The following is a 12115-nucleotide window of genomic DNA, read 5'->3' as shown; positions in this document are numbered from 1 at the left end:
CGGATATCTTAATTTTTAAGTCCGGATATCCGGATCCGTAAGTTTTATTAATAAATATTTCAAAAATAGTAATATCTATATATAAAAATTAATTTTATTTAATATATTTTCATTTTTATAATAATATATATAAATTTTATGTAAATTTTGTAATATTATACATAGAAATAATTAAAGATATTATATATATATTTTTAAAATTATTGTTAATATTATATATATATTAATATTATTTTTTATTTATTTTAAGGATCCAAATCCGGATCCGGATATCCGCCGGATATTACAATTTTTAGGAGGATATCCGACACTCGGATATCCGAGAACCCCGGATCCGGATAAGGATAGTAAAATTATGGATCCGCCGGATAAGAATCCGGATCCGATACCTTAAAATTGCCTGGATACCCGATATGTCCCAGGCCTAGCAACTACTAGTTCACAATCTCCATGTATTGCCACAAGGAACTATAAAATCGGCGCAATATCCCCAACTGATGATGAAGAGTAAAACGATTTCTGAAAAAAGAGCAATTGACAAAAAAAAAAAGTATAAAACTACATAGTATTTTTTTTATCAACCCTAATTAAACCGGTTTTCCACATGTCATAAACCAAGTCAACATTTAAATTACACTGTTACAGTTTTAGGGGAATTAGTTAAAATAGATAGTTTGTGTATGTAATTCTAAAAATAGAGTTGTTCATGTGCTTTTTGGCATGATTTAAAAGTTCGTGTGTGAAAAAGCCAGAAAAAATTAGTTCATAGGGGAATAAGCCATTTTCGTGTTGTTCATGTATTTTTTTGCATGGTTTAAAAGTTTGTGTGTCAAAAAGCCGGGAACAATTAGTTCATAGGGGAATAGGCCATTTTCCCTAATAATAAAGAGAAAAACACAAACTGACCTATATTCGACGGGAGCCAAGTCTTTTATCTGACCACATTTGTGTAGCAATCTGATCTCGAACAATCTTCGTATAAACTGCCGTTGATGTTTCTTCATTTCCTCGTACATCATTTTCATCATCTGAATTATTCTCACTTTGATGCATATGTACACCATTGTTCTCCATAGTCACTTTGATGCATATATTGTGTGTGTTTTTTCTTTTACACATAATAAATAATCTTAAAATATAGTTTACCTGCTTCTGTTGTTTTTAGATGTATTAGGGTTATATATGAAAAAAAAGCTTGATGAACTAATATTATATGGAAGATACATACATTCAGAAGTTGGTTTAAAATGTCAGTTTTCTATAAATTTATTTGGTACATATTAACATATTAATATATCTTTTACCATTTTTAAAAAATTCCTTTTAGTTCCTTATCTAATTTGACATGGAATATATTTACACTATATTCCTCATAAAAATGAACGTGGAGGAATTTCTAATTCCCACAAGTAATAAAATTTCCCTTTGGTAAAAAACCACAGGAACTGAGAGGAACGTAGTATTCTCTACAATTTTTTCCCTCAGTTGGTGTTATCACTTGGACCCATAGTCTTGACATTTTATTATGAAAGAACCTTTAAAGCTTTGCTGGTTAAAGAATTAAATTAACCCAATCCACCTTTTGAGTTTAGGAGGGTTATTGCTTGCCAAATACTTTAACCTCAGAGTGCTTAGGTATATATTACCAGACCACAACTTTTTTATTTTCTTAAGGCAACATTTATGCATAATAAAACGTTGGAATCCATAAATTAACCATCTTCTAGATGATTCAAGATAGACACTTTTTTTTTTTATAATCTTGGTGTGATCCAAAGACTTTCTAGGTCCAAGGACTAATCGCCAAGAGGCCCATAAAAATCTGGGTTTTCTTGCTATTTAAGGCGTCTATGGATGGCCAAGAGGAATCGAACCCAGGACGGATCCTCTGGATAGACACTTAGCCAATTATTTGAATTTTCATGAGGTCCAGTCAATCGAAGCTAGTATTTTCCTTTTTTTTAGAAACCTAACCTATATTAGGGATTATCTGAAGATGTCAAACTAGACCAAAAATTATGTGGTTCATTGGAACTAGATGATGACCACCCTTTTTTACGGAGAACAATTTACGTTTCATCTTCTTTTTTTTTTAGAAAACTTAAAATATGTATATAGAGCAATTAACAATTAGATGAGTGGATACAACAGAAATATTTCATAAGAAAAAGAAAAAAAAAAGAAAAGAGAATAATTAAGAAGAAAGATAAACATGGCGAGAAAAATAAACATGGCGAAACGTGGAAATGTCGTCGCTTTCATCTCTCTTTTGATGATTTTCTTGTTGGTTTTGACAGGTAATACATATTTTGACAAATAAATCTCACAAAAGCTTTAGTTGTTGTTTGTTTCCTTTTTTTCAATCCTTTTTTTTTTATTTTTTAAAATGTGGAAACTTTTTCCTATTATTTTCTTTTCATACAGTAAAACATAATTTATCATCTGGCAATAAAAAATCTAGGAAATAAATGGTCACAAAGTATTTTGTATTATATTCCCTCTATTCATATTAAATGTCACTTTAGCATTTTTTTTTCTTGTTACATAAAAAATGTCATTTTGCAATTTCAATGTAATTTATACGTACTTTTAATTTAATATTCATTGTAAAATACATTGATTTTATAAATAAATGTATTTATCTAAAATGATATTGGTTAAATTGATGATATTAATAAAAAATAAATGCATTTCAATCAGTTTTTTAATATGTGTGAAAAATATATAAGTGACACTCTTTGTAAAACGGATGGAATGTTATGGACAAATAAATTTAAAAATCAATTAAAAGCAAACAGAAGAAATATTAAATTATGTTTAGCTTCTTCTTTTTTTAAATGAACCATATAACGTTAAGAATTTTAAACAAAACTCATTTAGCAACTATAACTTAGGACACCTTCATCCCTATTTCATAATTAAAAAATAAAGTATAAAAAAATAAAAAATTATTTCATAAATAGAGTAATATTTTATTCTTTGTTCATACTCTATTATTCCATAAATAGATTATGGAATAGGAGTAGAGATGCTAACACAAACATTTTTTTTTTTGCATTTGCAGTTTTCGTTACAAACTTAATTCGGCAAACAAATTTCGTCTAATTGTTTTTCACTTAAAACACACAAAAACTAACATATGAACAAAAAGTCAAAATGTATGATTTATGAATAAGATAATGTTTCTTTCTCGTGAAACTTTTTTTTTTTTTTGTCAACGTGAAACCAAATTGAAACTAAATTATGTTTATTAACTGAAGGAGTTAAAAAATGTTTATTAATTAAACGGATTTTACTGATTCTTCATTGACTCCATTATATATGTACAGGGGAAGCTCAGGAGAAAACTAAGTATACTAAAGCCAAGAGTGCGCCAACTGAAGTCTGTTTGGATCGTAATTCTGGTGATGCTGTATGCACTCAGTATTGCGTTGCAGAAACAAATCCGAAAAGATGTTCTGGAAAATGTTTCCCATATAAAAATGCAGGAAGGAAGGAATGCTACTGCCATCCATGCTAAAAATGACAATAGCTGGTTTTGATTGTCTGTGTTTGTGTGTGTGTGTGTTTTTTTTGAAAAATTATATTTTTAACCGGTCAATACTTTGGAGTAGTTTTCTAAAAGTTATAAATGCCAGTTTTAAAAGTTTTCACCAAATTTTAAGATAAAAACATAAATCATATTTTCTTGGGTTTGACCAAAAAATTCTTTTCTTTTACTCAGATGATTTTTTATTTTTATATATTATATAGTTATTTAGAAACTCAAACATATTCTAAAAACATCAGACAATCAAAGCCAATATACATAAAATATTGGAAATGAAAATAAGATTGTTTTTTATTAAGTTATGCATTTTTAACATTAAGTTATGCATTTTTCAGTGATCTAATTTCTAAGAAGTTATTATAATAAAGAAATGTAGTTTTTATTTTTTTTTGAACAAGATGTATTTTTTCCTTTCAGACTCAAATTATAATGTTTACAAAAAATTATCTAGCACTCATTCAGATACAATCGGACAATCTGTTATCAAATCTTAATATTAAAATAATTTTTTTTTTTTTTTTGAGAAAGGGTTTACTATTAAATTGCAGAAAAGAAAGGAAAACATCACCAGCCATAAGGCATTGTTTGCTGAGCTCGTGCCCAATTTAAATACATAAATACATAAACAACCCCACAATTTAAACCCATAAAAAACAAAAAGATTTCAATGGACCAAAAGAGATTTTTCTTACTGGATACATTAACCGTAAGATCAGAGCCGTGCCAACATTAACAGCTGCCCAAGCCAAAAACAAAATCAAATGAAAAATATCTACAATAATATGAAAGCTATTGTAGTTCAGTGTGCAAGAAAATTTCTTTATTTATACAATTTAAATAATTAAAAAATATTTTCATAGTTTTTTTTTTTTTTTTTTTTTTTTTTTTTTTTTTTGACCCTTACCAAACGAGCTACCACGTCCCGTCATATTTTCATAGTTTATTTAGTTTTTTTTAAATCTCTGTTTTTTTGTAGTCTCATCTTTTGTTTAACTCGTGAAGCTATTAACAAAGCTACATGTTTATATAGAATCTCATTACATGAAACAAATTATAAGAAATGTCTTTAGTGTTTTGTATATTTTAAAAGATGCCCTAGGCCAATGCTTCTTATTTTCTCATGTAAGCACGACACTGCGTAAGATACTAACAATCTTTATCCACCTTTCTTATTGGTCGATTGTATTTGTATAGCTGCTTCATATTCAAACGACTTGGTGAGCTCCATAATACAAATGATATGTGAAATATATCAGTTATGTGAAAATGCATTGTTGCAGAGTTACGAACATTTCATACAAAGCGATCATTAGCTCTATTTCACTCTAAAGATGTACTGCTTCTGCTTCCTGAAACTGTTCTCGTTCCGCATAGATCAACTTACCTAAACCATGAAAACAGTAAAGACCTGTTTGCTATATTGAGGATATGTATTTTATATGAGGTTTAACAACTATCATGTTATATATGGCCTGCGAAAGAGAAAAGACGATTAGATTAAACTATACCGGAAGACGAATCTACACACATATATATATATATATAACTTATCTAAATAAAAATGTTTTAATAAGTACCATATACTTATTACCATATATTATAGAGCAGAAGGCATCTTATATATTTTTACTTCAAGCATCAAACTGTAGTTGATGATGAGCTACAAGACTGAACCTAATTTAAGATCTCTTATATTCTATTGCACACTAGAGAAAAGATCGTCTTTGATACTGCAAAAGGTTTGAAATGATATTTGCCTCGCATATCAAAAAGTTTCTAAACATAAATGTTGAAATCTAAAACCGGAAATCTAGTTTATAGACTAATCAAACAATAATAAGAGAGATTAGGGCCAAAGATTCGGTTTATTGAGTCACTACAAGAAAACGTGGTCATAACGACCACGAATTACGACTACAATAGTGTCGTCGTCATGTAACATCAGGTTTACGTCGACGTCACGACGAAGCATGATGTCGTCCAAAAATAGACGTAAATTTGCTACCAAATGTTTTAGTCGTAAATTAGTCGTAAAGTAACGTCTTTTTAACGACGACCTAGTTGTAGAATTGCTACGAAAAGTCTTCGTCGTAAATTAGTCATAATTATACGACTAGATTACGACAACTAATATTTTCGTCTAATTAACGACCTTATTACGTGGAATGCAGTTGTAAATTAGTAGTAAAGTTTATGGTGACATAAATTGGTCGTAACATTCCCACCTACCAAAATCGAAATATTCTTATAAATATGCTCTCCTCGCTTTCATTCTCAAATGCACAAAAAACAAAAAAAAAGTTAGAAATGTCTCGAGATATCTATGAGCTTCGGAATTGGATGTATGCACACAAATATTCTGCGGGAAGAGTGACAAGCGAATTTCTCAACGGAGCAGAGACATTCATATACCAGGCCGGAAATACATCTCTCACGCAAGAAACGGGTAAAATGTTCTGTCCCTGTCGTAAATGCAAGAATACCAAGTTTGCTCAGAGTGAAACAGTTTGGAAACATATAGTAAATAGAGGATTTACTCCACATTACTACATATGGTTTCACCATGGAGAGGGTGATAGTAGGAATGAATCTAGTAGTAGTAATCGGTTTGAAAATGTTGGTAATAGAGATGAACCGAGTCATTTGCATTCTGAAATCCCTCTGGAGGATCAGATGGTAGATCATGATAGGATGTATGATATGGTTACAAATGCATTTCGTGAAACTACATCAATAATAGAGGAAGTAGAAAATGTAGAAGGGCCTAACTTGGAGGCAAAAAGAATTTTTGAAATGCTAGTTGCAGCTAATCAGTTAATTTACGAAGGTTCTACAGAAGGTCTTTCTAAATTATCATTGGCAGCTAGGATGATGAATATCAAAACTGATCATAACTTACTTGAAGTTTGTATGGATGTATGGGCTGAGTTGTTTAAAGAGTATTTGCCAGAAGATAATTTGTGTGCTGAATCTTATTATGAGATTCAGAAACTTATTCATAGTCTTGGCTTACCTTTGAAGATGATAGATGTGTGTATAGACAATTGTATGATCTACTGGAGGAAAAATGCAGAATTGTAGGAGTGTAAATTTTGCAAGAAGCCACGATATAAACCAGAAAGACGTGGGCGGAATAGGGTACCGTACCAATGGATGTGGTACTTACCTATTATGGATACACTGAAGATATTATATCAATCTGAAAAGATTGCAGCAGCGATGAGATGGCATGCCAAACATACTTAGAAGGAAGGCGAGATCAATCACCCGTCAGATGCAAAAGCGTGGAAACACTTGAATTCGGTGTACCCTGATTTTGCAAGCAAATATTTATCTTGGATTATGCACATATGGATTTAGTCCTTTTGGAATGTCTGGAAGACAATAATCGCTTTGGCCAGTCATCCTGACGCCATACAACCTTCCACCAGAGATGTGTATGGAAAGAGAATTTCTTTTCATGAGTATATTGATACTTGGGCCTAAGCATCTGAAGCGGTCTCTCGATGTTTTCCTACAACCTTTGATATAGGAATTGAAGGAATTGTGGTCAACTGGGGCGCAGACATATGATAACGGAAACAAATTTTACAATGCGAGCAGTTCTACTGTGGACAATCAGTGACTTTCCTACATATGTGATGTTATCAGGTTGGACTACACATGGGAGACTAGCTTGTCCTTATTGTATGGGAAGCACATGTGCATTTCAGCTGAAGCATGGTAGGAAGACGTCTTGGTTTGATTGTCATTGTAGATTTCTTTCCATTAACCATCCATACTGACGAAACAAGACATTTTTTCAGGTCAAAAGTGGTTATACGGACACTGCACCACCTTATTTATCTGGAGAGGAAATCAAGAAATATATTGATTACTATGGTGCAGAGGAAACAATCAGAAAAGGAGGTAATTAGCATACTACTGCAAATATGGTTGATGGTTACGGGACACAACATAATTGGCACAAAAAGAGTATATTTTGGGAACTTCCATACTCGAAGGATCTGGTTCTACGACACAATCTTGATGTGATGCATATAGAGAAGAACTTTTTTGACAACATCATCAATACATTATTGAACGTCGCTGGGAAGACAAAAGATGACAAGAACTTGGATTTGCCTGCATTATGTTCTAGGAGTGAGCTGCATATTAAAGACGATGGGAAAATTCTGGTTCCTATTTTCAGATTGTCAGCATAAGCAAAAGCGGTGTTGTTCAAGTGGGTGACCTCAGATGTAAAGTTTTCAGATGGATACGTATCAAATCTATCAAGATGTGTTGAACATGGGAGGAATATTCAGGGATGAAGAGTCATGAATGTCATGTGTTTATGCAACGACTTCTATCATTTGCATTTGCGGAGTTGCTTCCAAAAAATGTTCACAAAGCACTTGCAGGTAATAAACGCATTACTTCTTAATTAATGTAGAAAACATAAATACATAATTTATCTTATTAATTATGTTTGCACATGTTATTTGCAGGTATTGGAGCTTTTTTAGACATCTAAGCTCATGTACCTTAACTGAAGATGTCATCCGACAACTTGATGAGAATATCCTGATCTTAATGTGCAATATGGAGAAAAAAATTCCTCTATCATTTTTTGACGTCATGGAACACATAGTTGTCCACCTCCCGTATGAAGCATTGCTTTGTGGACCGGTGCATAATGGATAGATGTATCCTTACAAGCGATCCATGAACCATTTGAAAGGGAAAGCAAAAAATCTTTGCTTTGACCAAGTATGTTTATTTCCATATCCGAGGATCGAACAATCTGGAATATCTTGATTATCCACTATAAAAGTTACACCTCGGGGCCGAGTATTAAGTGATGAACAACCGCCTTTACAAGAAGATGCCTTAAATGAAGTGGACATACTGGAACAAGCTACATATGAAATCTTACTTGTTGATCCGCAAAATCCGGGATATGAAGATCTGCCTTACGAAGTAGCAGATGAAGCTACCGAAGATGAATTTGAAGAAAGTGATGATCCGGATGATGGTTCTGATGACGAGTGAACTTGAAGTTATGTAAATTTGTTGTTTGTGGTTTTCATTTTCTTGTTTAAGTATGAACTTATTGTAACTTGAAGTTATGAAATTTTAATTTGTTGTTTGTCGTTTTCATTATTTTGTTAAAATATGAACTTAATGTCAATAAAAAAAGTTTGGATAAGTTATGACATTTTGTTGTTTGGGATTTAGAGTATAACTTATACTGTTTGGGGTTTCGGTTTTAGGGTATAACCAAGTGGCGTCTCTATTTTTTCGTAAACAATAAAGTCGTCGTAAACACGAAGTAAATAACGACGAATTAAAGACGCAGCTTATTTTACGACGAAGTCACGACGAATGCCTTTACGAGATTATACCATTCGTCGCAACTTGGTAGTGATTTTACGACGACTAAGACACGAGCACAATATATTTGTACCTACGTCGTCGTAAAATTACTCCGACTTTAGGACGAATGCTTAGATTCAAACCTATAAATAAGGACTTCACTCCCTCATTTCAAAATGCACAAGTTCAAGCCTCCATTATTAAAACAGATTCAGAATCTCTTCGAGAGATCTATCAGAAGCCCGGGGATTCCTCCCAAGAAACTAATATAAAAAGTTTAGTTTCTTCGGGGGGATCCTTAGGCTCTCATAACTCTCTCGAAGAGAATTTAAAGTCTTCCTATAAAACCGGTCATCGTAACCAAGTTGTTAATTATGGTTGTGCCAATTTCGTCTTTAGATCGTCGTAAGCTAAACGTGGTCGTATTTAATTCGTCGTAATTCTTCACGTGGGCGTCTTTAATTCGTCGTAAATGCAAAGTAGCTGTCATCTTTAATTCGTCGTAAATTTTATGTCGTCGTAAGTGAGACGTAAATTACGACGAATTTACGACCCACTAAAGACGAAACCTAAATCCTTATATAAACCCGGGGCGTCGAAGCTATTTTGATGCTCACTCCTCTCTCTCTCTAACAACGACCTCGCTTCTCCATAAGGTATTTTTTTATATAGTTTTAGGTGGTTAGTTTAGAAATGAATTAGATTAAGCTTGTAATTAGTTTATGATTGAATTAGATTTAGTTTGGAATTAGTTTTAGAATATTTTAATAACTTATTTAAATTATATTAATTTTTAAGTGTAATGTTTTTTTAACAGATCGACAATATGACTTCCGGTAGAAAGAGACTTAGGAACCTAGCAGCTGCGACTCATCCCATGTATGGGAAACATTTCTTGATCGGACGGACCGATCAGCTTCTAGCTCTGGCACTGCATCCGCACAGGAGCATGTCCCTGAGAGCCAATCTCAGGGAAGATCATCTGCACAGGAGTATGTGCCTCCTGCTCAGTATGTGCTTCCTGCGCAGTATGAGCTTCCACCATACTATCCTCAGTATGAGGCTGATTTCCAGCCTCAGTATGAGGCTGATTTCCAGCCTCAGTATGACCAGCCTCCTCCACAGCAGCCTCCACCTGCCCCAGCTACCGAAGCTCCGGCTCCTCCAGCTCTCCATCCGGATTTGATGGTGCCACCGAATGCTCCATATGCTCGATATACAGTGCAAGACCTCCTCCAGATGCCGGGACGAGAAGGTCTTCCCATCATCGACCCAAATCGACTTCCTAACACTTTATGGTAATTTTAAATATATATTTAATTATTAAAAATTTAATCATTTTTAATTATATATATATATATCAGTCTCATAAATTCTTGTAATTAAATTTTGTAGGTTTAAGACGGACAATTGTCTTGGATGGAGCGTTTGGGAATCATCAAGGCAAACTTCCGGGAAGCGCATCCGAACTGGACTCTTCCACCGGACCACATACGGAGGACGTGGTTCAAGTGCTTTGCGGTAATTAAAATTTTAATTCTAATTAAATTTTTCAATATTTAATTAAGTATATTTATTTTGAAATTTATTTAATTATTTTAAATTTAAACTTTTTTTGTAGCAACAATATAATTGGTCTATTGTTGTTAATGAGACGGTGAATGAAGCGTTCAACGAGAAGGCGATGGCTTCCCTAAAAAACAATGTTGCAGATTGGAAGGAGAAGTGGAGGGTTTTAGGGGATAGGTCGCAACCCCTCTACATCAGAGATGACGTTTGGAAGGGCTTAAAGGCTTATTGGAATTTGCCTAAGTCTGTTCGGAAGTCTCTCAAGTGCTCTGCGTCTATGATGACTCGTGATGCTCAGGGCAATTTTCCCATACCCCATACTTCTGGACAGATCCCACACGCCGGGAAAGCCCTTCAAATTGTAAGTCTTCTATATTTCTTCAATTTAAAAAAAAATAATTAACTAAATGCTTTTTGAATGCATGAAATTAATTAATTTAATTTTTTTTTGTAGGCGGCTCAAGGGAGCACCACCATCTCTTTTCCGGCTTTACAAGACGACACACTAGCATTCTGATGGGACGTTTATGCATCCTGAGGCAGAAAAGATCTACAACGATGTCGAGACTCGAATACAGGAGGTCCAGACACAACTGTCCCAACAAAATCCCGAAGATGAACCGGTTCAGTTGTCTACCGTCGAACAAGACAAAATTTTTTGAGCATGTATAATTTTCAATCTTTTGAATATATTTTATATACATTTTAATTTTTCAGTTTTATATATGTACTAATATTCATTTCATTAATTGAAGATTGTCCCGAAGAAAAGGGGACAAATGGTCGGGATCCGTACGGTTAACGATGTCCCGAGGGTAAGAGCTGAATATGCGGCAAGAATGCAGGACGATTCGCAGCTCCGAACAGATTTGACAGCTGTCAACCGAGTCATTTCGGAGCTCCGAGCAGACAACCAGGCCAACAGAACCCACATTAGGTCCATCGCGGGGATGTTCGATGTTCTTGCAGAGACAAACCCGGCTCTTGCAGCGATGTGGCAAAATGTACGTCCAACCATTAATCCCGATCCCACTCCGGAAGAGCAGGCGGATTTGTAGCAACGGTCCGTTCACCACAGTGCCGAGATCTTTGACGACATCAACCTTAATAATTAGATTTTCTTTCGGTTATGTATTAATTTTTTCTATTTTCGATATTATAACATTTTGGATGTTTTATGATATATTATATTTTTCTTTAGAATTTTCCAAATTTAAAAATATTTTAAAATTTCATCTCAATTTTTTAATATTTTAAATTTATGATTAATATTACAAATAAATATATTTTATATTATATTATATTATAATATACTACGTAATCTTGTCGTAAATATTACGACCAATTAACATTGAAATGCGATATAATATAGTCGTAAATATTACGACATTTTAACCACAGTTGTCGATGTTTATTCGTTGTAATATTTACGATGACATAACGTCAAACTGTTACATCCAATAAACGACTTCTGTAAAGGATGTAAAGCTACGTCTCCTTTACGACGAATTCTTTTACGTCTATATTACAACGACATGTGTCAGTCGTGAGGATTACGTCTCCTTTACGATGAATCGTCCACTACGACGAGCCGCTAACAACGATTTCGTATTCGTAGTTAGTTCGTCGTAATCAATG

The 12115-nt window shown here is 33.4% G+C and overlaps 1 long non-coding RNA gene across 1 annotated transcript; it reads left to right on the top strand.

Annotated features, from left to right (window-relative positions):
• The first annotated feature begins 2120 nt into the window (after positions 1-2120).
• LOC106301696 lies at positions 2121-3459 on the top strand. The gene is made up of 2 exons (XR_001262278.1): positions 2121-2297; positions 3330-3459. It is a non-coding gene; the product is annotated as an uncharacterized LOC106301696 (long non-coding RNA).
• Positions 3460-12115: the final 8656 nt, after the last annotated feature.

Source organism: Brassica oleracea, chromosome C1 (assembly GCF_000695525.1).
Source record: "Brassica oleracea var. oleracea cultivar TO1000 chromosome C1, BOL, whole genome shotgun sequence".
NCBI classification, from domain to species: Eukaryota; Viridiplantae; Streptophyta; class Magnoliopsida; order Brassicales; family Brassicaceae; genus Brassica; species Brassica oleracea.
Note: the sequence above shows the minus strand (reverse complement) of the source record. Positions and strands in the feature narration are given on the sequence as shown.